General features: G+C 44.3%; 1 protein-coding gene across 3 annotated transcripts in view; it reads left to right on the top strand.

Moving 5' to 3' along the window:
* The window catches only part of Iqgap2 (IQ motif containing GTPase activating protein 2), a 279,551-nt gene that overhangs the window by 83,371 nt on the left and 169,374 nt on the right, over positions 1-26,806 (top strand). Inside the window, exon 1 of one of the 3 annotated variants that reach the window (XM_037209490.1) lies at positions 11,779-11,830. The exons of the other annotated variants lie outside the window; for them this stretch is intronic. The gene's annotated coding sequence lies outside the window, so the exon portion shown is untranslated. Of the gene's footprint in view, positions 1-11,778; positions 11,831-26,806 lie in introns of those variants that run through there. 3 annotated transcript variants of the gene reach the window in all.

A 26,806-nucleotide genomic window follows, 5' to 3' on the forward strand; every position in this document is an offset into this window, starting at 1 on the left:
AGAGTGTCGACGTGGCCCAGACATGACCGGTTCATTAATTCCACAGGTGTAGCCACAGGGCCATGCTGGGCTGCACAGGTGCATAAAAAACAAGATGAGTAAGGCTAGAGCTGTTCAAATAGAAAATCATTGTTCCTGTGTACAACTGTTAGTTCTCACACAGCATGGCCTAGCTCTTACTAAATGTGATGAGGTGACAGTGCTGGATTCACCCATGTGTTTACTAATTAAGGCATCACCATTCGCTCTATCACGATGTCTTTGTAGGGTCTGGAAATTCACTCCCCATAACAGCAACACACTATTGAACTGTTCTTTTCAAATGGCTCTTAAGCGCCACAGCAGCCACTGCCATTTTGTTGAGGATGATCAAAGGGACAATGGAAGACAGCCATCATTTGTGCAGATGTTTGACACCAGTTTCTAACTTTAAATAATGCCTATCATCATCATGCCCAGATCAAAATGGATCTCCTAAAATTTAATTGTGGGAATAATATGATAGGAAACATGGATTTATGTGGTCTGAACTCTTAAAGCATAGTTAAAAAATTGTCTCTAAAATAAGGAAGTAATTCTTGAGACTGGAGAGATGGCTTAGCCATTGAGAGCATTTGCTGGTCTTATAGAAGACCAGGGTTCAGTTCCAGCACCCACATGGCAGCTCACAACTCTCTATAACTCCGGTTCCAGAGGTTCCAGCGCCCTCTTCTGGCCTCCTCCAACGCCAGGGATGTACCTGCTGTGTATATATACAAGCAGGCAAAACACTCATGCACAGGAAATTAAATTAATCTTTTTTTTTTTTAAGTTAGTAATTCTCAGGGTATTTTTCTTATGGGAGGCTCCTCCAGAAAGTGATAAACCCAAGGAGAGTCCAGATGGGCTTTTATTTTTCATCTTTAAACTATTTTTATGGCGATACAGTTGGATGTTATGCCGTGTTGGATTAGTGTGAAATCTTCGGAGGAGGGGGGGGAGGAAGATTCATGAGTTGTTTTGGTCGTAGGCTGGACTGATAGTCTTTCGGGGTGTAGGCATTCTCTATTACTGTAGTGCTCTCAGGAGATAGCTGCCTGGAATCTGGTGTCCTTCCAGAATTGGCTGGGCTGTTTGGTTCTTATCAGGTGCCCTACCAAAGCTGCCGGCTTTCCAAACGATCAAAGCTCAAACTGACTTCATCAGTGGCCTTGACTTTTAGAGCCGGGTCTGACAGAACCGCTTGCAACACCAGCTGTGTTCAAGTGAAGCCCGGGCGGCAGGCATGCCAACGGAGCGCATTCACCCCTCCTACCTGGGCATCAGGCGTGCCAACGGAGCGCATTCACCCCTCCTACCCGGGCAGCAGGCATGCCAACAGAGCGCATTCACCCCTCCTACCTGGGCGTCAGGCATGCCAACAGAGCGCATTTGCTCCTCCTACCTGGGCGTCAGGCATGCCAATGGAGCGCATTTACCCCTCCTACCCGGGCAGCAGGTATGCCAACGGAGCGCATTTACCCCTCCTACCCGGGCGGCAGGCATGCCAAGGAAGCGCATTCACCCCTCCTACCCGATATCTCTAACCTTGCATGCGCCCTCTGCCACCAAGTCCTGTTGGCAGTACCTGCTGTAGTGTGGGCAGCAGGCAGTCTCCGGCTACAGTACAACCGAATGCCTTCAAGGTGGGGCAAGTGAACCAGCGCCTCAGCTCTCGTTGCTGGAGTCTTTGCTTCCTATGGTGCCGTTCTTTCTAATTGTTCTTACGACTCTCCTGCCGCTCTGCCTTCCTTAGTGTGTGTCCAGGGGGAGCACGGTTCCTCAAGACCCAGATCTAGGTTTGTGTCTCCCCAGGCTGTGCTCATTCTCCTGGGATAAATGGATGTGGGCAAAACTTTCATATGCCTCCCAGGTGGACAGTGGCCCTGGCCACTTCTGTGAGTTCCAGATTTATGTGGTTGGGAACTCACCCTTCTTGTCTTGAATGACATACTTAAGATTTCTGTAGCCCCTTCAAGCCCATCCCTCAGTCATAAAATAACTACATTAGTCTCTTCTGTGTACCTTTTCTTGTGGGGAAGCAGTAATGTTTTGCACATGTGTGTGCTTGCGTGTGGAGTCCCAGGAAAACCTTAGGTATCAGTCCTCAGGTGCTAAACAGATTATTATTATTATTATTATTATTATTATTATTTTAAAAATATAGGGCATATGGCCTGGAACTTGCCAAGTAGGCTAGACTTCTGGCCAGTGAGCCTCAGGGATTTTCCTGTCTCAGTCTTCCTGGGGCTGGGATTACAAGTGCCTCCCAAACTGCCTGGCTTCTTCACATGGGTAGTGCTGTGGGATGTTCTGTATGGCAAATGTGTTGCTCTGATTTGTCAATAAATAAAACACTGATTGGCCAGTGGCTAGGCAGGAAGTATAGGCGGGACTAACAGAGAGGAGAAAAGAAAGAACAGAAAGGCAGAAGGAGTCACTGCCAGCTGCCGCCAGGACAAGCAGCATGTGAAGATGCCGGTAAACCACGAGCCACGTGGCAAATTATAGACTTATGGAAATGGGTTAATTTAAGCTATAAGAACAGTTAGCAAGAAGCCTACCACGGCCATACAGTTTGTAAACAATGTAAGTCTCTGTGTTTACTTGGTTGGGTCTGAGCAGCTGTGGGACTGGCGGGTGACAAAGATTTGTCCTGACTGTGGGCAAGGCAGGACAACTCTAGCTATAGGGTAGGGATCAAACTCAGGTTGGAATGATAGCGAAGCGAGCACTGTACTGGCCGAGCCATCTCTCCTGCCCTCTTCTTTGTCGCCTTTATCCATCCAGCCCCTGAGCCTCACAGCCTGGGAGTCAGTGCTATAGCCTGTCCTTTATCCTCTCTAAAGTACAGCCTCCACATATGACCAATTACAGTCCCTACCTTTTGAGTGACTCTAAATGTCCACACACTCAGGCCCTTGTCTCCCTCACCTGCTTCATCTCCGCTCTCTCCAACCCTCCTGGGGGAGAACCTTCTCATCTTGAGATGGGGTACAAGCCCTCCATGCTGAGTGCCTTCTCCCAGGTCATTGCCCATCATTCTTCTGTTCAAGAAGCCTTCACTTGAGGCTCAGAGGAAGTCACTCTCTGGGGCATGAGATCATAGGGTCGTCTGTGTGGAGTCCTCAGGAGACTACAGTCCCTTAGGAACAACAGTCGTGTCCTGACATCCTACACTGGGTGTCTACAACAAGGGTCAGGCCGGGTAAACATGGGATAGGACTTTGGTGGGAGAATAAATATATAGGTGAGAGAAGAAATGTGTGGCGCTGTGCCAAGTGGTTTACATGCGCCATCTCATTCAGTCTTAACATAGTGCTCACAGATTGGTGAAGGACCTTCCAGAGGTCACTCAGAAGGAAAACACAGCCACAGGCCACCCCTGGGTGGGGCTCTTGCCATGGCCAGGCTATTTCTGCTGTCTGGCTTCCCTGATGGAGAAATAGTTGCTGCTGTTTGAGTTATTTAATAGAAAGCTGTGGTGTGAACAGGAGAAAGGAGCAAGGCATCTCTGAAATTAAGGAGAGGATAACCCTGTGGACTATGAAAGAGTGTTTGCCCAACACCTATAGGGCCTTGAGTTTAATCCTTAGCTCCATGAAGAAAGAAACTTGTGTCCTATAAATGCCAATGTCCTTGGTCAGTCTCTTTAAAACTAATCTTGCAAATAGACAGTATGAGCTGTAGAGCTAGATCAACAACTTTCCTACCAGACCCTACCAAGTGACATCTACATTCCTGTTCCTTGGGGTAGCCTGGTCACCAGAGCCACATGAGTATATTCATGAGCTCCTGCTTTTGGTTTGATCCCAACTGCTCCAGCTACTTTTCTGTCTATCTACCTTTATAGTTTGAGTTGGTTTAGAATCCATTTGTTCGTTCAAGGTGTTTTTTTTTTTTTTTTTTTTTTTTTTAAGCACCCATCATGTTCCAGGCAGTATGGAGGATACCTAGCTATCTCTTGTCAATCATCCCCATCACTGGGGCTCTGTCCATCAACTCCCAGGTTTTAAAGGGACTATGGTTAGTTATAGATCTTGGCACTTAAACATGTATCAGACACTTGCTGTGTACCTGGTACTGTTGGTAGAGTTGGTAGAGTTGGCATTGAAGAAGAGACTCACACATTCAGGGCCTCATGACCTGTGTATGTCACCATCAACCAGGCAGGAGTGGGCAGATGAACTCACATGGCATCAGGAAGCATCTACAGTATTCCAGAAGACATCAAAAGTACTACAGGTTTTCAAGCTTCTGCACAGATCTGATGCCTGGTCCATTCTTAGGTAAAAACTCTACAAAAGTGGTTCGAGGAACCTGGTGTGAAGGCAGAAGACCTGGTTTTCTTCTCTGAGATTCTTACCCCATCTCTAACCTTTTCCGAGCATATCAAGTTCACTGTCAGTAAAAAATATACACTTAGGGAGCGATCTGTATCACTGTCTAGCTTCCCAGAGCAGTGGCTTTGTTTTATAATTGAACTTAATAGGAAAATAGTAGCCATTGAGCACAAATCAATCCATCCAGTTTGATTTTGGCCTGGTAGTTAGGACAACAGGACTCTGAAATAGACAAAAACAGTGGTCTGCAGAGCAGAAAGTAGAAGGAATATATTAGGACATTTATTCTTTTGTTCATTATTTCATATTTCTCCTTTTTTATGCAGAGGTATTAAAATATTTTATAACTAAGAAGTAATTATAGCAAAATTGTGGCATAACATTAATATTTAAGTCAATTGCTTTCTTGTATGCCAGAAAGGAACAAATAGAATTTGGAATTATGAATATAGTACCATTTACATAAGCATTTCCAAAATGAAACGCTTATGTATAAATCTGACAAAAAAAACATATAAGATATGAGACTTTGACAAAAGAAATCAAAGAGGGACTAAATCAGTGGCTAGGATCCCATGTTCACAAATAAATGATTCAGTATTGTTAAGATGCCAGCTCTTGGGGGCTGGAGAGGTAGCTCAGCAGTTAAGAGCACTTGATGCTCTTGCAGAGGACCTGGCTTTGGTTCTTAGGGCCCACATGGTGGCTAACAACCATCTGTAACTCCAGGATCTGAAACCCTCTTCTAACCTCTGCAGGTACTAGGCACACACATGGTGTACACATATACATGCAGGCAAACACTGATACAAATAAGTAAATGAATGAATAAATGACTGAATGAATGACTCTTTTTTAAAAGATGTGAGCCCTTCCCCACCTGAGCTATATAGCTCACATGTGATGCCTATTAGATGCTTTGTAGACATTGACAAACTGCTTAAAAGTTTAAATACGGAGGCAAAGGCCTCTAAATGAAGGAGAAAAACAAGAATTTGAGGGCTGGCACCATTCGATTTTTAAGATTTATTATGAAGTTACAGTAATTATGACATTACAGTGATAGAGAAAGAGACATGTATATCAGTGTGGCAGACTGTAGCCCAGATAGAGCCACCCAGTGAACTCACCTTTGACAAAGGAATGAAGAACACAGTGGAGGAAAAGGATGTTGTCTTCAACAACAGTTGTGAAGCAACAGGACATCCACATTGTAGAGAAATGAACCCAGGACAGAGATTACGCCCTTCACAAAAATTAACACAAAATGGATGAAAGCTAATTATGAAATGCAAAACCAGAAACTCCTAGACGGTAAGATAGAAGAAAATGTAGTCTGACCATGACCTTCTACACAACACCTTCCTGTTCTGCGGCACAAGACAGGGAGAAGACGAGTCACACACTTGGGGAGAAACATTTGCAAAAGTATTTGGTAGAGGATAATTCTACAAAATGTACAAAAACTCTTAAAAATTGACCATAAAATAGGCAAAAGATTGGAGCAGACAGACAATAATGGGAAGAAATGGCAAAAGACAAATACGTGCATGAGAAGGTTTTCTGTGTCTTTAGTGCCAGGGAAATGTAAAGTAAAACCACAGTGAGGCATTACTAAGCATCTATTAGAAATCCAAAGTCTGAAACATAGATGCCACCAAATGCGGGGGAGGGTGTAGAGCAATAGGAACTCACTCTCAGCTATTGAGAACATCAGATGGTATGACCATGTTGGAAGACAGTTTGATGGTTTCTTACAAAATTTGATGTGATTTTACTGTATAACCAGCAATCATGCTCCTTGGTATTTACATCCACCTAAAAACCTGCACACAGATGTTTACATCAACTTTATTCATTATTGCCAATACCTAAAGGCAACCAAAACATCTTTCAATAAATGAATGGACAAATAGAGTGTGGCGCATCCAAGTGAAGGAATATTATCCATCACTAAAAATAAATGTACCATTAAGCTCTGCAAAGAGGTACAAACAAAACAAATATATTCTACTTAGTGAAAGAAGGCAGCTTGAAAAGACAACATATTATTCTAACTACATGGTGTTGTAGAAAAGAAATACAGCAACAGTGGTTTGCCTGTGGCTGAGGATGTGAGGCATGAATAGAAGGAACATGAAGATTTGCAAGATTCCAAAATACCTGTCTGTGGAAACTAACAGTAGTAACTTGACAATGTACAGTGGTACAAACCCACAGGATTCGGAACTACTATGTGAGTTCCTGAAAGAAGCAGGAGCTATAATGATCAAAGTAGCTTCACCAGCTGGAGAAAGATGGGGGTTGCTGAGAGCGGAGGAAGTTACACAGTGCGGGGAGGGGGCGTGGGGAGCCTGCACCTTCTACTCAACTTTGCTGCTAAACTGTGCAAAAAAAGAAAGGCAATTTGTAAAAATGTAGACAGCGTTAGTATACAGTAGCAGAGCGGTCTGTAACACAGTTTTTTCTGTGTGTCAGGCCCAGCTCTAAGCGTCTTAAGATATCAACCATCACAAGAAAATGATGAAGTAAATACTGATAGTGTCCTCATTTACAGATATTGAAATGGCCATGTGTGCGAGAGTTTGAGTGTGTGCATGCATGTATGTGTGTAAAAACTTGCTGATACAGCTGAGAGCGGTAGGCTGCCACACCCTGGGAGACCAGGACCAGAGCTTTGTTATAGCCTCTCTTCTAAGATTTGTAAATAAACTCACATATGTTTAGAATATTTTTGCTAGTTGGGGGTATGTGATCAAGGAAGTTTAGAGACTGTCGTTGAGAAAGGCCAGATGTGGAATCTATCCTGGCACTTATCCCCTGTCGGCGGATGCTGCTTCACACGGTAAGGTGGGGTCTGCTATAGAAGATGTGGGGAGGGTGTGGGCACTTTTCTTTTAAGAGAAAGGTTTTAGCTACAGTTGGGCAAGATGACCGTCAGGAAACAAAGAAGAGATCGGGAGGGGTCAAATGAAAGAGTTGTTCAGGTTATGTGTGTAAAAGACCGTCAAAATACATCCAGAGGTGCGAACTGTCTGGACAGGGAGTCAAGGAAGAAGACCATGATGAGCAAGGGCAGGGTACCCTTACCACGAACTAATAGAAGAATGGAAACAGACACTGGAGAAAGGGAAGCCTTTCTGATGCCTTGACATGCAATGTGTTTTGAAGATCTCTAGCATGTTCCAGAGAGAATGGGTTCTTTTTAATTCTTCTTTCCCTTGTCTGTGTGAGTTAGAATCTATTTGAAGACAGAACTTTTAGTTTTATCGAAGGTAGAATTACCTACTAATGGAGAGAATTGTGAATCCCGTGCTAAGACCGCCTCTGGGCCATGCAAACACAAAGTTGTAAGACGAGTGAACTGTGAAGCTTGCACGCTGAGAAAGGCTTTCATGCCGTTGGAAGAACTTCGAAACTCCTCGGAACCTTCCACCCTCATGCCTTTATGGTCTTTCTCTGTGCTGAGTTCACACATGCTAAACTTTCAGTTCCATGAAATTGAAACCTTTTCCATGTGCTCTTTGCTGGTGACCGTTAGGAGGTTAACTTGTTCTTATTAGTGTCCAGCTCTGTCTGAGGTGTGATATAATCCACTGAATTAGACAGGAAAGGCTAGTTAGAACTATAGTGATACTGGAGTGCTTTTAGGTATTTCCTAGATACGTCCAGACAAGGACATGCATGGACACTGAATTTTGGACTCATAGATCTTGTAAGTTACTACTGTCAGGAAACATATCCTAGCAATTGTAGTGTTTTGCCTTTAAACAATTATTAAACATTATACTTAACTTGGCTAGATTTAATGCTTCTTCATTGACAGAAAGTTTAGTGGGATCATGAACCATTAATAGCTACCATCTTGGGGTGCTGTGCTGTGCCAGGCATCATGGAAAACATTTCACGCAGCTCGTCTCAGTCCGTGCGGCACTCCAAGGAGGATTAGGATCCTGTTCCCAAAATATATTAGGAACCACTGAGATGCCAAGGCCAGCTCGCTCAGGGTCGGAGCTAGAAGAGGAAGGTCTGGGCTTGAGTCAGGCCTGCCTGCCATCATAACATTACACATAACAACGCTGATACCCCTGGGAAGTGCTACGATCCAGCATCATTGAACACTTCCGCTGGTTTGTGTGTAGACCTTGATTTCCCAGAATTCCATATCAAGTTCTTTTGGGCTCCGAATCCCTAACTCCTTACCTTTCAGGTGAGTCACAAGTGCTCCCGTCTGATACAGTGAGAGTTGGTGGAAGCTGTTGGGCCAGTTGGCCATTAAAAAAAAAGCTAAGCCTCCAAGAACTCCCTGTAGTGCCAATCCAACTACCTTAGGGAAAGGGAAAGCTGGATCCAAAATAGTCAGGTGATTGCCTCGATGACAGGGGAGGAGGGGAGGACAGTAGCACACCAGGGTGGTCAGGGTCCCTGTTCTGCATGGTGCCACACACACGACAGAAAACGTTTGTCCAAACCTGCAGACGGTATACCGCAGAGTGGAACCTTCATGGAATGGGGGCCTGTCGTTAAGAATAATGCTTCGATACTGGCTCATCCCTCTAACAAATGGATGGCACTAATGCACGGCATGAATGACGGGGGAAGCTGAGGGCCAGAGCTGGAAGATATACAAGAGTTCTGTGCTTCGCCCTTAATCTTTCTATTAATCCCAAACTGAAAAACAAAACACAACCTCACTAAGCATCTTTTTTCCAGTATCAGAGGATCCTTCAGTTTTGAAGTGTCTGACTCTAGACTCTAAAATGCTAGTTATGTTTAAAATTCTTCCTGGAAACCAGGCAATGGTGGCACACCCATTTAATCCCAGCGTTCAGGAGGCAGAGGCAGGTGGATCCCTGTGAGTCTGAGGCCAGCCTGGACTACAGAGTGAGTTCCAGGACAAGCAGGGCTACACAGAGAACCCCTGCCTTGAAAAACCAAAACAATAAAATCCTTCCCGCTTCTCCTCACCCCTGTTTTTCTGTTCCCTCTGTGGGTAAGCCTGTCCTTGTCTATTCTCTTTTTCCAGCTGTCAGGACGCAGGCTGTGGCATGTGGTCTGCCCACTCTCAGCCTGTCCTGTGGGCCGCCGTCAGGTGACTCCTCTACAGCCTAGCCCCCATTGGATCTATCTCCAGTCCACATACTTTGTGTATACCCCTCTCACGGCTCATTTTCCCCGCCAGCTTATACACCATGAAGAGAAGCATTTGTTTGCTGACATCAGAATTGTTTTATCCATAGCATATTATAGTAACTCCGTTGACATTGGTTCTCATGGTCATTCATTGTTTGTTTGTTTGTTTGTTTGTTTTTTTCATTGTGCTGACCTCCCCCTCCCACCCACCTGGATTACAAGTTATCCGATGGTTAAGGTTTCTCTCCACCTTGGTTTCTGAGTCATTCATAGTGCTTAGAACATGGCAGGCCCTTAAGGAATGCTCTTGATGACATGTTATCTGTTTCCATCTCTTTAGCCAGAGCTCCGACATTGGAGAAATGGCTGAGGGACCTATTATGTGTGAGCTACAGTTCTGTAACTGAGCTGCTTCTGACATGGGACTACTGGGAGACTGCCGTTTGACCATTGACACACTTACTGGGGTTTTTAACCCCTCCTTTGGCTGGTCTGTGTCTTGAGTTAACAGTTTCCATTGGTATTCATCTTTAACCAGTACATTTTGAGTCGCTCAAATGTCTGTTCACATGTTCTTCCAAAGTAAATTCTAAGTCTGCAATGACCTGGTGCTTTTTCCTCTCTGTCCTTTTAGATTCAGGGTGACATTTATATGACAGTGTGGCTGTGATTGCAGATCATACATTCCTGAACAGTTGAGGAATCTTGTGACAGATTTGTCAAACGGTTTTTCTCCTGAGGTTTGCTGTCAATGTTTTGTTGTTAGGTCACTTGTGGCTAAATTCCACCAAAGGCTTTCAAACAAGAGAGAGGGTGAGTGAGGGAGAGGCACTTAGGACCCACAGGTCTCACCTTTGACGTAGCAGTTTGGCTTAAGGAAAAATAGTTGACTTTAAAGAGTGCGGCTTCATCTTTCCCTCACCCGTGTCTTCATGAAACATGCATCTATGGGAGCAAATTTGTTTCTTGGATACTTCAAAAGTTGCCTAAGCAAAGCACATTTCACCAAGCTGGATTTCAGCTTGAGAAATGGCCAGATGTGAATGGCAGGGCTCCAGATGCTAAATGTGCTGTTCTCTGAAAAGAAGAAAGTAGTTTTTGTTTTGTTTTGTTTCTTTAACAATAAAGGCCAGAGTAGATACCAGCAGGAAAATCTGAACAGAAGTCAATTTAGAGCCTTCCAAGTCTTCACAGAGAAGCAGGGCTAATCTTTGTAAAAGGTGCTGGAGTTTCATGGCAATGTACGGAAACTAGGCGTGGGATTTTAATCGACTGTAAAATGAATCTGAATCCATAAGGCAACGTGGTTGCCATCCAGTCATTTTAATATGTTCCATTGTTTGGAGGGAAAATAAAACATGTTCTGAGGATGTCTGGTGCTACAGATTGTCAAACTGATGAAAACCCCACATTCATGGCACTGTAAGCTGTGGTATCTGTCATCCAACAATGTAGCAGATAGGATTATTTCAGTACCATGTTGGGTTATATCTCAATGAAAAGTTATTAATTTTCCAGGCGAATAGAAACCTATTCAACAAAGGTTTGTGATGAGCTCCATAGAAAAGGGACTTGTGTGTGTCAGGGGATTGTGGGAGGTGCAAGGTTGAGCAAAGCATTCCTAGTGTTTTGAGATAGGCTCAAGGGAGGGGGTGGGGCATGCCGTGAAGTCTTTGAATGTTTACAAATAGATTTCCCCAGCTGAAAGTACTAGTGATTTACAGAGAAGAACACACACTGTGTGGTGATGCTTGGGATCTGGTTGCTCTCTGAAGCAATGTCGCCATCTTAAAATGCTGTTCCCAGCATTGAAAAAAATTATATTTTAAAAATTGACAAAGGCATTCCTGTTTGGAGAGGGGCAAGGAGAGGGAAGAAGAGAAGGGGGAGGGGAGGGGAGGGGAGGGAGGGGAGAGGAGAGGAGAGGAGAGGAGAGGAGAGGAGAGGAGAGGAGAGGAGAGGAGAGGAGAGGAGAGAGAGGCAAGATTCTGTGGCCCCTTCTCTGTCAACGTGATCTCCAAGGCAACCACATATTAAGGAAACAGTTGATAAGAAAGGTAGAGAGAATCCGAAGCCAGAGTCAAGTAATAATGGTCAGTAATGCCTCTGGCAATTTGCGTAATCCACCAAGGAAGACGGAAGATGTTTCCTCTCCTGACTTTGTATGCATGTCACTAGATTCACAGACATAATGCACATACCTCTGTGTGACGTGACGTCAGGGAAGTGGGTATAAACTCAGACTCCTAATGAACTGGCTCTCAGTTACTGTGAATTCTGTTCCTTCCTAACTGTGTTCACCTGTTCCATTCACGACTAGGCAGAAGATACAACATGTAAGTAACACATATGTTGCTGTGAGTAACTGTTGGCTTGGTTTCACATTCTAATGTATAATGTTTCGGGAATTACTGAATCTGGTAGACGGGGCGAAGCAGAGATTTCTCATTGCCTCTGTTTATGGAGGGGTTGGCGTCTGAAGAAGGAATCCTTGGGTAGCAGGAACTAGAAGTTAGGTGCACACAATTGAATTGTGGGATTGCAGTTTCCTCAGTTAGAAACTAATGTGCACTAGAGGTCAGGTGAAGATGCTGTCTCCCGGGTACCATTTGGGAAAGGGGACCGGCGGGAGGAGGGTGACGTGATGAAGTATATGGTATTCAGTTACTACACTGATTAGAAAGAGGTTTTAAAAACTGATCATCTCTTCATACAGAAAGGAGAAGTTGCTGAGTTGATAGGAATCTTATTCTTGAGTCTTTCTAGAATGTATCCTTCAAAGATTACCTTGTCTCTCACATTTATGTGTGTATGTATATGTATATATATATACACACAATTATCATTAATTAAAAATAAATTTATAAATTTCAGAACCTTATCAAATGCCCCAGTTTTAAAGTAGGACTCACTAAAATCCTAAAGTAATAACTCCTTCTCAGAAGACAGCAGAAGTAGAAGCAACATGTACGCAGGGCAAGTGTAGACATCATCCTTGACATATGTCAGTGTGTGGTGTCTCTACTGCTGATGTTGGCGGCAGCTGGGCAGGGGTTGTTTGCCCAGGCCCCGTAGAGTTCGCAGTTCTCTCTCTCTCTCTCTCTCTCTCTCTCTCTCTCTCTCTCTCTCTCTCTCTCTCTCTCTCTCTCTCTCTCTCAGAAACCATTGATGGAGTGGGTGGAACCACAGAGAAGAGTCGTTGCAAATTTTCACTTCACAATATTTAGGGGAATATTAAAAATACACCAAGGAAGCTCTATAAATTCAGTCAAAAATGACATTGTAGTCCAGGGGTACTGGATTGTTTTATGTGTGTTTAAATCTGTATGAGTCAGAAGATTCCAATTGGAAATTTATCATGTTAAATTAAAATCCATTCCTAGAGCAGAGAAAGCAAGACATGAGTCTGCCATCCCAAGGAAACCCAGTGCAGACCTGAATTTCAGATATCTTTTTATTATTGTTAGGCTTATAGTCATTAACTCATTTTTTTGGTATCAAATCCTACAAGTATTAACATTTGCATTTATAGTACTCAGAACTGTTACATCATTCCTCAAATTTCCCTGTGTGTCAAACAGCTCTGTCCATGGCAGCTACTGATCTATAGTTTTAGGTTCCTTCCTTCCTTCCTTCCTTCCTTCCTTCCTTCCTTCCTTCCTTCCTTCCTTCCTTCCTTCCTCCCTCCTCCCTCCCTCCCTCCCTCCCTCCCTCCCTCCTTTTCTCTCTCTCTCTCTCTCTCTCTCTCTCTCTCTCTCTCTCTCTCTCTCTCTATTCTTTCTTGGGATTTCAAATGAATGGGATTATGAATCACATGAACTTTTAAGACTGGCTTCTTTATTTATCACATTGCACTGGAAGCATATCCATATTGTATGTGGTGAAAATTTATTTCCTTTTATACTACTGCATAATATTCCATAAAAAGAAGCTAATGTAGTGTGTTGGGAAAGCCATGGGGGTATTTTTAGTTGTTGGTGGTTAGAAATGGAGCTCTTCCATGCATTCATGTGCAGTCTTTTTTTAAATGGATATTGCTTTCTATTTCTACAGAATCACTATCTAGGCATGACTGCTGGGTCATGGGTAAGTGTATGATTAACGGTGGTAGGAACTTGTCAACTCTTTTTCTGTGGTGGTTGCCTCCTGGCTGTTTTACACTTCTCAGCGCTTGATGTCTACAGTTGTTCTGTGTATCTTTTTCTGGGTGGTTCTGTTAGATGGCTGGTTACAGCTCTGAGGACTTGTTAGCACATTTTCTTCACAGCAGATCTTTTCATGTACAGCTTGAGTAAGGGGTCTACTGAAATATTTTTTTAGCTCATTTTTTAAAAAGCCTAACTTCAATGTTACTGAGTTTTGCAGTTCTCCAGATCTTTGGTTATGGGTTCTTTGTTGGAGTACATGTCTTGAATTTTTGATACAGTCCAGTTTGTCAAGTTTTCCCCTGTTATGGTCGACTTTTGGTGTCAAGACTAAAATCTATTTACCTGATCCAAGGTCATGAAGATTGCATCGTCATTTTCCTCCGTAAACTTTTGTAGTTTTATGTCTTATGCTTGTATCAGTTTGAGTTATTTTATATTGGAGACAGAGTTTTGCTATATAGCCGTGGCTGGACTTGGACCCCCAGTTCTCCTGCCTCGCCTCCCCAAGCACTAGGATTATTGATGTACACCGTGACATCTAGCAAGTTGATTTTTGGACATGATGTAAGATACCAGTTGAGTGCTGCGTGTGGACTTGTAACCGCACCAGCACCGTTGTGGGAAAGGCTGGCCTTCCTTCCTGGAGTTACCTTATTACCTCTGTCACACTCAGTTGACTGTATCTGGACTCTGTCCTTCCCCACTGACCTAGGTCTCTACTCTCTCCCCGATGCTCTGCTAAGTCTTAAAATTAGGTCATCTTTTAACTAAACATAATAGCAATCATTTAATTTTTTTTCTATTGGCTTGTCTTTCTATGACATCTGTACTGGGCTTACCTGTTCCCTCTAAAGAATTCCTCTGGGATTTTAACTCCCATCATGTTAAATCCACGAGCCAGTTTGAGGGGACCCGATGTCTTAACTGTGGTCAGTCCTGTGGTCTGTGAACATGATGGGTCTGTCATCGAGCATTTTTTATTTCCTAACAAAGCTGTTTGTGAAGAGCTGATATGAGGGCCTCTTTCTTCTCATTTGTCACTGTGGCAGGGTTGCTAAGAAAGTCAAACATCTCTTGCCCAGGACCTTAGTGACCATGTGGACCACTTCCATGGATCAGGCCAGCTCCCCATCAGACATAACTCTCATCACGGTTTCCTATTTGCCTCCTCCTCGTTTTCAGCTACGGATTCTGTTTGGTGAAAGGCAGGCAAAATCTCATTTGTAACGGCTAGAACTAGTTGTCCACTTAAACAATAGAGAACTGAGTCACAAATTCTGTCTTCATAAAACTCCTCCATACTTTGGAAAATGACTCATTTTTAGGCAGCGTCTGCTGTTGCCGCTTGCCAGGAAGTGATCTAACTCGGATAAGGTTGATGGTTTGAAGAAGTTTCGCAGCCCCTTGTAGAGAAGGCATTCTGAGCTGGCAGCCGTCATGTGCTCGTGTGTGTGCCAGACTTATCAGTCCATCGACACACGTCAGGGGTAGCCTTTTGGAATGTTCTAGTTCGGTCGTTCTCAAATGTTTGCTGCTTCAAAAATCACCTGGAGAGCTGACGAAACACACGCTGCGCTGCCATGGACCAGTCCCAGAACTTCTGGTTCCTTAGGTCTGGGATGGTCTGAAACTATATTTCTAGCAGTTCACAGGGGTTGCTAGTTGGAGCTACTTGAAGACCCCTTCTTTTTTTTTTTTTTTTTGGTTTTTCGAGACAGGGTTTCTCTTGTGTAGCTTTGCGCCTTTCCTGGAACTCACTTGGTAGCCCAGGCTGGCCTCGAACTCACGGAGATCCACCTGGCTCTGCCTCCCGAGTGCTGGGATTAAAGGCGTGCGCCACCACCGCCCGGCTTGAAGACCCCTTCTTATAATTTGTTTATGTCACAGGTAAGAATCAGTAATCTTAAAAACATGCCAGTAAAGCCATCCTTGCAGGTTTTGTTCTCAGGTTCCCATGTGGACGCAGGAACTCCTCTAGAGAGCCCCACCCATCATCCAAGCAGAGGGGAAAAAAGAAAGTTGGGTCACATTGCCTTCTGCAGCTTTCTATCATACAACTTGGATGGAAACGGGTCCTTGGAAATTCAATAGCTTATTCTTCTTATAAAATTGAGTCTCTTTTTTAACTCAAGCAGATCCAGGATGCTTGAGTTTCTATAGTGAGTATGTGCTGAATTTTATAGAGAAAGCAAACTCAGCCTGGATGCAGGAAGCATTCAGCACTCGAAAGGGATCTACCGCGTGATTGTGTATGACTCATTCTAAAATGCTTACCACTAGCCAAGGACGGCCAGTAGGTAAAGGCGTCCTGCCTAGCCTGATAGCCCGAGTTTGACCTTTTTGACCCCAAAAGGAAAAAGTGACTTCTCCAAATTGTCCTCTGACCTCTACCTGTGTGTGCCATGGCACACATGAGGGGAGAAGTGTGTGTGTGTGTGTGTGTGTGTGTGTGTGTGTGTGTGTGTGTGTGTGAGTGTAGGTGCCTGTGGAGGCCAGAAGAGGGCGTCTGAGTCCCTGTAGCTAGAATTACAGTTGTGAACTACCTGAGATGGGTGCTGGGAAGCAAACTCGGGTCTTCTAAAAGAGCAGCCAGTGCTCTTAACTGCTAAACTATCTCTCTAGCCTTTAATAAGCCATTTTTTTAAATGTAACAAAACAAAACACTTACTGCTGATGGAAAGTTCTATTCCTATGTGTCTTAAAGGAGCAGAAATGGTGGTGTAGAGTGGCAAGGTGCATTGTTAGCCATGTAAATCTGTGTTCTGTGAGCTGCAGACACTCAGTAGCAGATTCAGAAGATTCAGTTAGTTTATTGGTGAGTTTGTTTACCCAGGAAACTGAATATTTTGGGAATAGGTTATCATTTTCAAGTTGTCTCTATGTGTCTGTCTACTGCCCACCATGTGAATGATGTCTTCTTGTCATACCATTTGCCCTTATGACTGATGGCAAAGGTGGAGGAAACATAATTAGCCCCCCCCCGCCCCCCTCTCAGCAGACTTTCTCTGTGTAACCATCCTGACTGTCCTGGATCTTGCTCTGTAGACCAGGCTGGCCTGAAACTCACAGAGATCCTCCTGCCTCTGCCTCCCGAGTGCTGGGATTTAAGGTGTGTGCCACCTCCGCCGCCGCCACCGCCGCCACCACCACCACCACCACCCAGCTCTCTGTATTTCTTTTCCATATCACTTTCACGGCAAGTATGTCTGTGGCCCAAGATCTGGGCTCAGCTCCCTGGTGTTCTTGCTGCCCGTGCTGAGACACGGATTGGGTATGCCTTCCAATTATGCTGCCTCGCTTTTGTCTGCAGAAGTCCAGTGGCCGAGGATGGCAGCATAGGAGGTGGGGATGGGACATGATGCAAGTGTAGTCAGTGGGGTGACTTTCTAACCTCTTTCTGCCCCGCCAACTGTGCAGAGATGTCAATCGTGTGTCCTGAACGGGATGGGGAATTGCCATTCAATTCTGGAGCACCCTCTTCTAAAGAGCTTTGAAGAGAAGAGAGTCTAGGCACTAACTAGCAAAGAGCTCCTGACTGTTGGTCCTACTTCTGTGAATTGGGTTAAGTTGAGATGACTAGGGAAAAGCAATGGTGGGACAAGAGGAAGCAGCAGGATTTTCCAGACTTAGGACATCCTGGGATTTGTTTGTTTGTTTGTTTGTTTGTTTGATTGATTGATTAGAAAGATAGGGTGAGTCAGATCCCAAATGCCCTTTACCCTATGACATTTTACCTACAAAAATCAGTAAGTCTTAAACTCAGGTAGAAATGTCTACAGGATCTCTTGAGTCTGTAAATATGGGGTATGTGCTTCAGATGAGTGTGCATCTCTTGGAGTCACTCACTCCAAGTAAAACATAGGACATTCCACCTTCAAATTCATTTTGAGGGCCAGGAGACTTATTTTTGTTCTTGAAAATATAGGGACTCAGTAAGCCTTTGGTCTTAGATTAAATGTTGTCCCTTGCCCAGCAGCCTGGCTTCCAATCTGTGCCCAAAGGCCTATGTACTATGACCTGCTTAACTGCACTTGACCATCCAGGATCTGGGATCTTTGGGAAGGCCTCTACTGCTGTAATTCTCCCAAGGCACTCTGTATTCAAAAAATCAGCTAATACCAACCCAGTGACGCACAAACAAAAACTCTGTGATTGTGGGAAAACATAATCCACAGTGGTGCTGATTGGTCAAGCAACGTGCCTGGGCATAAAAGGGTACATGATTTCTCACTTTGCTTTTAACGTGAGGCCACAAAGAATTTCTTTGTTAAAACTCAGAACACAAAATTGAATAAGCCCAAGGAACAAATGATATCATGGTTTATTTGAATCAACTGAGAAATATTCTTATGTTAAAGAAATTCTTTAACATTCTAACCAGGGCATGCCATTCTTGAGTGGATTGAATGAGAGATTCATTTGCAGAGAAAGTGAGCAAAAATAGCCTCATTAAAGATTGAGGGATGATTTTATAATGTAGCACTCGTTATTTCAAATCTGAAGTATGTTTTTCATTTTTACTAATCTCATCTGTGTTCATGGTGCCATCAAGACAATGCCCCCTGGAATCTACCAGAACCTATCACAAATGCATGCCTTGAGCCAGTACCAACAGTGAGAAAGCCCTCCCTTCATCCCTCCTCTCTCTTGGGTGACCCAGGCCTATGCATTATGCATCCGAGGCTGATGTGTTGTGTAAGCACTCCCATGGGACTGTGTAACACTGCGGGTTTGGGTCTGAGGTGGGGACCATGTCTTGGCAGTTTCCAATGGAAGAAGGATGGTTACCTGATATTCAGTGACTCTTGGTTGAAGCTTCATGGCCCTTTCTGGGTTGATTTATTGTCGTTTTATGATACTCTGATTTTTCACTCATGCTATTGTTTGCTGTTGGAAATTGGTTCATGCTGGCAAGCAGTTTCTTAAGCAATTCTTGGGTTTCTGAGAAATGGAGTACCCACCATTCTCTGTGTCAGCAAAATGATACATTGAATTACTGTCCCTCATACTTAAAATGAACTTGGGGCTTAAAATCTGGAGGTATATAAATTTATAAGCACTGCTTAATAGGAGACAGTCCACTTGTTGATTTACTGCTTGAATCCTCAGTGGCTTAACCATTCTGTGCGGGACATTTTAATGGAGTTTGGAGATGAGAGACAGGCTGGAAAGCACATTAGGAAGCAGGCTTGGTGAGGAGATGGAAAAGCACATGGGTTTTAGGAGGCAGGACAGGAGTTCATATAATTTCTATGCAGTCAGCAAGCAGAGAAGTCTATGGAACGCCTTTGAAAAAATGTTTTTAAATGTATCAAAAAATGCAGGTATGATGGTGCCTACCTGTAATCCCAGTACTCAGGAGTCCGAAGTAGGAGGATCAAGAGTTTAAGGTCAGCCTGGATTTAAAGAACAAAAGAAATAATAAATATGTAAAGTAAGATAAATGGAACTAGAATGGGAGCCCAAGATGTTGAAAATAATTATCAGACTAAGGAGGCCAACCTCATGGATTAGTGTACACAATGCTAAAAATGGCTATTGAGGAATCTTATGACTATTATAATAATGTAATAATGACTATAAATAATACTTTTAAATTGTCCCTAACTATAAAGTGACACAAAACGTAATTAGTCTATTGGTGATGAAATCATAGACATTCACCAATTTTATACTGTGCTCAGTTGCCAACATTGATAATTGAATGAAAATGCTATATTTTAGCTAAAGTTAATGAAATATGATAAAATTTAATTGTTTTCCTATCCTAGTTGACTAGGATAAGAACCCATAGGTCTTGGATTAAGACCCTCCGCCCCCTGAGTTGGAGAAATTTGGCTAGAATGTTAACTTGGCCTTGTAATGGTTACCTGACATTGAATGAGTTAAGGTCTTAAAAAACCTTTCCCATCAAAAAAGGTCAGGGAGTGGTAGGGAGATGTCTCAATGGCTAAAAGTGCACGAGAGTTTGGTTCCAAGCACCCATATTGGGCAGCTTACAACTCCTTGTCACTCCAGTTCCAGAGGATCTAGCTCCTGGGTGCACATACCTACACAGAGATATACACGTAATTAAAAGTAAAACAAATATTTACAAAGTCTTCCCCATCCACCCTGTTGCTGACGATGCTCTATTAGCAGGGTTTTTGGAAGACCATGGAACACCCTGCCTTGCTGGTCTCCTTGTGTGGAGACAGTGACTTGGGGACACATGGCTCCTCTAACTGCCTTTCTTTTAGCATTTGCTGTATTTATTTGGTGAGAGGTGGGGACACAAATACTTAGTACCAGAGCCCAAATCTCCTCTTACCTCTACATTGTCTTAAGAGCTGTTGAACCTTAAGGAATAGAACAGATGGGGCTAATGTGGGGAAGAGAAAGCACTGGGAAACATGCAGGCAGGAATTTATTAATCTCTTCTTGTTCTTCCAAAGTCTTTTTGTCTTAGTTAGGATTTCTATTGCTGTGAAGGGACACCATGATCCTGCCAGCTCCTATCAAGGAAAACATTTAATTGGGGCTGGCTTACAGTTCAGAGGTTTAGTCCATTATCATCATGGCAGGAAGCATGGTAGCATGTAGGCAGACATGGTGCTGGAGACGTAGCTGAGAGTTCTTACATCTTGACCCACAGGCAACAGGAAGTGATCTGGGACATTGGGTGTGGCTTGAGCATATATGAGACCTCAAAGCCCACCCCCACAGTGACACATTTCCTTCAACAAGGCTATGCCCACTCTAACAAAGCCATACCACTTAATAGTGCCATTCCCTATGAGTTTATGGGGGCCAATTACATTCAAACTACCACACTTTTCTTACAAAGAAATAACCTTTTGCTCAGTGTAAAGGTTTCGGCACTAACTATAAATGGCATTGCCACCTAGACCCCTTGGGCACAAGCTTTTATTCTGTTGTTTCATTTGAAGAGTAGGTCCCTGAGAGCTGAATGGATGCAAGGTATGCTTTGGCTGTTCCTTGAAGGGGAAGGACCATCACCTTCTCAGATCACTACACACTGAAGAACCCACCAAAGTCTGGTTAATACATAACTGTGGCCCAGATTTATGACTTGACTTTGGAGGAAACTCCAAAGAGTGGATATCCTGGTTCTGTTTGATTAGTTCCTTAGGCAAACATACCTACATAAGACTATCTTCTTTTCCTGCTTGGCCACTGAACAGTGTAGACTCAGGGCTGGGCAAGCCTTCCTTCATCTCTGATGGATTTAAAGGCAGCCTGCTGTCAGTGATTCATCTCCTTGGTGTGGGTGTGAAGTCAGCGAAGCAATGGAGTCTCAGGATTTCCTTGTCCCTTGGGGTCAGGGCTAACACTTCATTTAGTGTCTCCTTTTCATCAAAACCATATTTGTCCTCTCACTTACTTCCCAGTGTCTGGCCAAGTTAGTGATGTTTATGAAAACAACCTGGCAGGCACTCCAGCCGGATAAGAAAGGGGAACATTGACTTTGTAGAAGGAAGCTGAGCAGTGGAACAGACGGAGACAGTGTCTGAACAGCCCCGAAAAGGTGTGTACTCGCTTCCTGTCTCCAAAGGTCTGCTTGCATCAGGAGCCACTTGGGGACCTGAAGGGCTTCCCCATCCCTCTCAAAGACTCTGTCAGCCCATCATCCCTGAAAACCCTCGCAGACCACATATCCTGCTCTTCATGGACACTCTTGAATGCAGAAGCAGATGGAATAAAACCAAGATTGCAAGCCATTCCCTGGGATGGACGGCGAGAGTAATTTACAGTTACCAAATACGCTGACCTTCAACACAAATGACGTACGGAGTCACCGAGGTGAGGTCTGTAATAGCCACACTGTTGTCTGAGGAGACAGGGCGGCCTGCCTCTGCCTTCTTTGCCGTGGCTGTGGTCGTCTTCCGAGGCTCACCGCTTGGATGACTGTGTAGGTGGTAAGCCCTGTAACCGAGGAAAGAGAAGAGCGACTTGGCTGTGTTTCTACACCGTTTACAGTTGTTTTACTCGTTCTTTCGCTCATCTACCCTTCTCAGTACCTCGGCTCCATCATCTACTCACTTGACAACCAATGTCTTCGTTTCCTGGTTCCCTTCCTTCTGACCCAAACTGTCCGTGCAAAAGAGAGCGTGAATATTCCTCAAATGCTGGACTCTGACATCATCCTTTTGTTTGTTTTATTTACTTTATTGTTTTGGATTTTGGTTTCTCTGTGTAGTCCTGGCTGCCCTGGAACTCAGAAGTCTGCCTGTCTCTGCCTCCCAAGTGCTCTTGTTTAAAGATTTCCCATTTGCTTCTCTACTTGTCTGGCCATCTTGACCTGGATGTCTTCATGGCTTAACCTACCTTGTGCTCTGTTTCTGCATCATTAACCTTTGACCCCATTAAGACATTTTGTTTTGTTTGGGCAGTAGTGGAGGTAGAAGCCACTGTTGAACTGTATCCCAGGCCTTGTTTGTATTTTGAGACAGGGTTTCACTAATATGCCCAGGCTGGTCTCAAACTTACAAACTTCCTGCCACAGCCTTTAGAGCAGCTGGGAGTAGCAGGCTACACCACCAGGCCTCAGTGAAGGTAATTTTTTTCAGGTTCCCCTCATGGCTTTCTGTCCTCTCATTTGTGACATTTTCTTCTTGGCCAACTTCCGGATCTGTTCTAGGCCCACACTGCCTCCCTGCCGCCCTGATTCTTCCACTCTCCACAGCTCAGTCATGGTACATGCTTGGCTTTGTATTGATCTTTCATAACTTCACACAACTGGTTTCTTCGGCAGGCTAAAGCTCCTTAATAGATTATAATTGTGTTAGATATAGATTGTAATATATTGTAATGCAAAACGTCAGCACACCATAAATGTTCAATAAATAGGTAGTCCTGATATCTCATCAGCCAGTCAGGGGACCCTTTCCCTGTTGGCAAGCTTCCAGAAGGTCAGTCCAGGGCCATTGCTGGCTACAGTGGTTTATTTTAATAAGCTCGGAAGCCTAGAATGTGCCACATAGACTACATGGATACCATGGCAAGCTCTTGCCTTTAGTGTTGTGTCTTCTTCACAACTTACCTTTTAAGAACTGAATAGTATTCTATAAACCTAGGAGTAAAATCTGGTTAGTGACATTCTAAAGTCCAGATTTGGCTTGTTTGAGAAGCAAGAAGAAAGTACAAACAATTCACAATCAAAAGGCATTGGGGGGGGGGTGGCTGGAGAGTGGCAGAGGTTTAGAGCGCTTGTTGCTCTTGAATAGGACTTGGGTTCTATTCCCAGCACCCCATAGTACCATACAGCCATCTATAAGTCTAGTTCTAGGGAATCCAACACCTTCTTCTGACCCCCTTGGGCACTAGACACATACATATGTGCCGGTATACAATCATATATGTAAAACAAAATAAATCTTTTAAAAAAGGCATTGGGGGACTGGAGAGAGAGCTCACTGGTTAAGAGCACTGGCTACGCTTTCAGACGACCTGGGTTCAGTTCCCAACAGCTGTATGGCAGCTCACAACTGTCTGTAACTCCGGTTCTAGGGGACCTGATGTGCTCATCTGGCCTCCACAGGTACTAGGCATGCAAGTGGTGTATGGACATTTATGCTGGGAAAACACTTTTTTGTTGTTTTGTTTTTTTGAGACAGGGTTTCTCTGTGTAATTTTGGTGCCTGTCCTGGATCTCACTCTGTAGACCAGGCTGGCCTCAAACTCACAGAGATCCACCTGGCTCTGCCAGGATTGGGATTAAAGATGCACGCCGCCGCCACCACCTGGTGGCAAAACACTCTTGCACAAAATAAAATAGTAACACTTTTTTAGTAAGGCATTGCTTGGAGGACAGCTTTGGCAATGGTGCTGGCTGAGATTTAGCCAGCAGTAGGGGACTAATGGAGTTCATGGGGTCAGGCAGAGGAGAATGACAAGTTGAAGAGAATGAGGAGCACCAAGACAGCCTTTTTAAGGTGTGGCTACAGTGTGGAAAGATGCTTGGAGGAGGTGGGAATGTTGGAAGAAAAGTACGAGTGCTCTCTGATCCTTTTGTTTTTGTGAAGCTGGTTTGATCAGCGACTTGCGTACAAATAAGGGACATTACGCATTAGTTTTCTTTAAATTCGCTAAGTGATATTTTTCACGGATGCTCACATTGTTCGGAAGAGTGTACACACAGGAGAGATTTTTATTTGTTATTAGGCAAGCTCATGTATGTGTATGGTGCATCCTGTTTATTCTCTTCCGCACCCTTTGTCTCTCTCATCTCTATCCACCCCTCCTCCTCCCTCCTGTCCCTTTTCCAGATTCGTGAGTTTCGGTCTTGTGCTATGACCCATTTAGTTTGACCAGGGCTATCTGTGTGAGCATTAGCTTGGGGCTCTCCATTGCAGGCTGGTGGGGTACCAATGGGTAGGGACACAGTGGAAGACACTGACGCCTTTCCCTGAATCCATCCATGGGGAGTAAGTCGTTCAGCCCTGAGGGGTGGGGCCCTCCGAGTCCTTCCTCCATTCTTGCCTGGCCATTGATGGGGCCATTCTGGTGCAGAGCCCTTCTAGTCATCCACTGTTGCTGAGAGTTGGTGATGATCGCAATGGCTGTGTATTGTACAGAAGATGCGTTTCGCAGCTCTTGTCTTCCAGCTCCTACAGTCTTTCAGATTCCTCTTTGGCCTGTTCCCGAGCCTTGGAAGGGAAGGTACAAAAGTCTTGTTGTAGGCTGTCCATGCGGCAGTCACCTATCCTCAGCACCTTGCTATGGCATGTTACCATTATTACCCCTTTTCTGTGTCTTTCTAAACATTCCCTGTGTGTTTATGTTCGTTAGTGTTCACAAAGTCTGCTTCTTAACATAAACCATGTGGGTTGTAATGAAAATCACCCCACATCCACACTGTGCATCTTGGGGAACATGGGTCAGCATCTTTATTTCGTCACAGTTTCCTGAGAAGGGTGACACAGAGGAACTGGAAAATCTTCTCACAACTTGTCCTGAGTGGCCTCCTGTGGTAGAGATTTGATTAAAGTTGACTGCTGACTCTCTCAAGGGTTTCTCTTGGGGGCTCAGGAAAGGTTCCCTAACCTGCTCCTCCTTCTCAACCCATGGAGTACAGAGGTCTGCCTCCAGTTCTGCCTCCTGAAGTCACGTTGCTCCTCTAGGCAGCCCTAACACTACCCCTGTACTGGCTCATCCTTTTCTATGGAGCACCAGGAGCATCAACCCATCTTCTCTACTAAGCTCTGAGAGCATGGAACAGGCCCAAGCAGCTGCCCCTTCCCATCATTCCTTGGCTGCCAAGGCAGCTAGCTACCCATCCTCTTATACTTCAGAATTCCAGAGAAGTCCCAACACTAGCTCAGTGTCTCCCTATATGTGGAGGACTCAGCTGGAAGTCCTAACCGATCCAATTACAACTCCCCCTCATGAGGTAAGACACCGATGTGCCCATTTGCTCTCCCTCGCCTTTTCTTCTGGGCCTTCACTGCAGGGAAGGGGCTAAAGCCTGGCTTTCCGTTTTCTCACTTTTGCACATTTTACAGGGAAGGGCTATGTGATAACCCTGGTATCTGGGTCACTAGGATCTTGTGGTGTCCCCAAGTCTTCCAGTGTAGCACCTGGCCACCAGTGTTTTTAAACTTGTGAAATTGGTGGATCATAGGGGTCATAAAGTGGAAAAAAGTCACCAACAGGGTTTTGTGCATATGCCACCCAGACACCAGTACCTCAGAAGGTTGCTGTTTAAGTTTCTGGCCACTCTTCCAAAGAACAGAATTCTACATGCATCTCACTATCTTGTGGTACTCTTCATTTCCAAAGTAGCTCTTCAGATATTTACTAAGCATTTTAATCTCTCCTCTTTATGTGTAAATTACCTGTTAATATCATTTGCCTTTTTTTAAAAAATGACTTTATTGCTTTGTGGTATTTTACATTTCCTGAAAACTTTTCATTTGCTCTGTAGCTAATGTTGTCCCTGAGCCTGACGTGGTCTTTTGACTTTTATAAATTGGGCTATATCAAAAGCCCATAAGTAACCAACCCCTTTTTTTGGTTGTATCTGGCTTAAGGGCCTTCTTTCTCCAAAGTTATAAACATATTCCCCTATATATTCTAATATTTTTTGTGTATATGTATGCATGCTGTGTGTGGACGGATGTGTATTCACATTGTGCGTAATTGCTGGTGCACATGTATGTGGAGTGCACACGTGGGTATATGCATGTAGAGGCCAGAGGTTGATGTCAGGTGTCTTGATCATTCATCACTTTATATATTGAGGCAGGGTCTCTCGCTTGAACCTAGGGCTCAGAGATTAGGCTAGTGTAGCTGGCCAGCTTGCTCCAGGGATACTCCAGTCTCCAGAGTGCTGGGATGGTGGGTGAGCTGCCACAGTCTCCCGGCATTTACATGGGTGCTGGGGACCTGAATGCTCCTTCATACTTGCATGGCAAGCACTCATACAGTAAGTCAAGTCTCCAAGGCCCTAGTGTTCTAATAGCTGAAATCTTCAGAGAGTTAGCCTTCCTCTGTCTGGGATATTTTGTGAACAGTGTAGACTCCAACTTAATTTTTTTCCTCCAACAATGAGCGTCTTGACTCAGGTCTGCTTTGTGGGAAGCCAGCACTATGTGCTGTGGCAACTAGACCAAGAGGAATCCAAGGGTGGTCGGTGGGGATGGGGTGGACTTCTCAGTCCACAGAGCCCCGCACAGGAACGGACACACAGAAACTCTTGACTAGTTTACTCAGAACATCTCAATAAAGCCAGGAATGGAGTCTTGTGTGAAAATGGGCATCTGTAACTCGAGAGGACAGTTGTAGGAAGCATCTTTATAACTGGCCTTTATTTTTCTGAACAACAAAAGGTTTTCCGTATTTTTCTTTTGTCTGAGTCTTTTATCTACTCTGCAAAGAGCACATGGGGTACATTGTTTTAAAGCAAGCCTCCCACTCATTTCTACCATGCTTTTCAGTGTATTCCCCAAATCTCTCTAAGTGACTGAGGCGCACTGTTTTCAGGGGTCAGTGAGGGTCGTGAAGACCTTTCACCTGATCTAGATGATCTGACTTTCTCTTGATCTCCTCATTGTTGCCCTGGGTTTCCTGGGTAAACTGAGGCATATGTCCTCACAATTGGGAATGCAGCCCAAAGCCTGGTGTGAGTGAAAACCGAACCGTGAGCCCTTGAAGATGCGCTTG

This window comes from Peromyscus leucopus, chromosome 11, assembly GCF_004664715.2.
Source record: "Peromyscus leucopus breed LL Stock chromosome 11, UCI_PerLeu_2.1, whole genome shotgun sequence".
NCBI lineage: Eukaryota > Metazoa > Chordata > Mammalia > Rodentia > Cricetidae > Peromyscus > Peromyscus leucopus.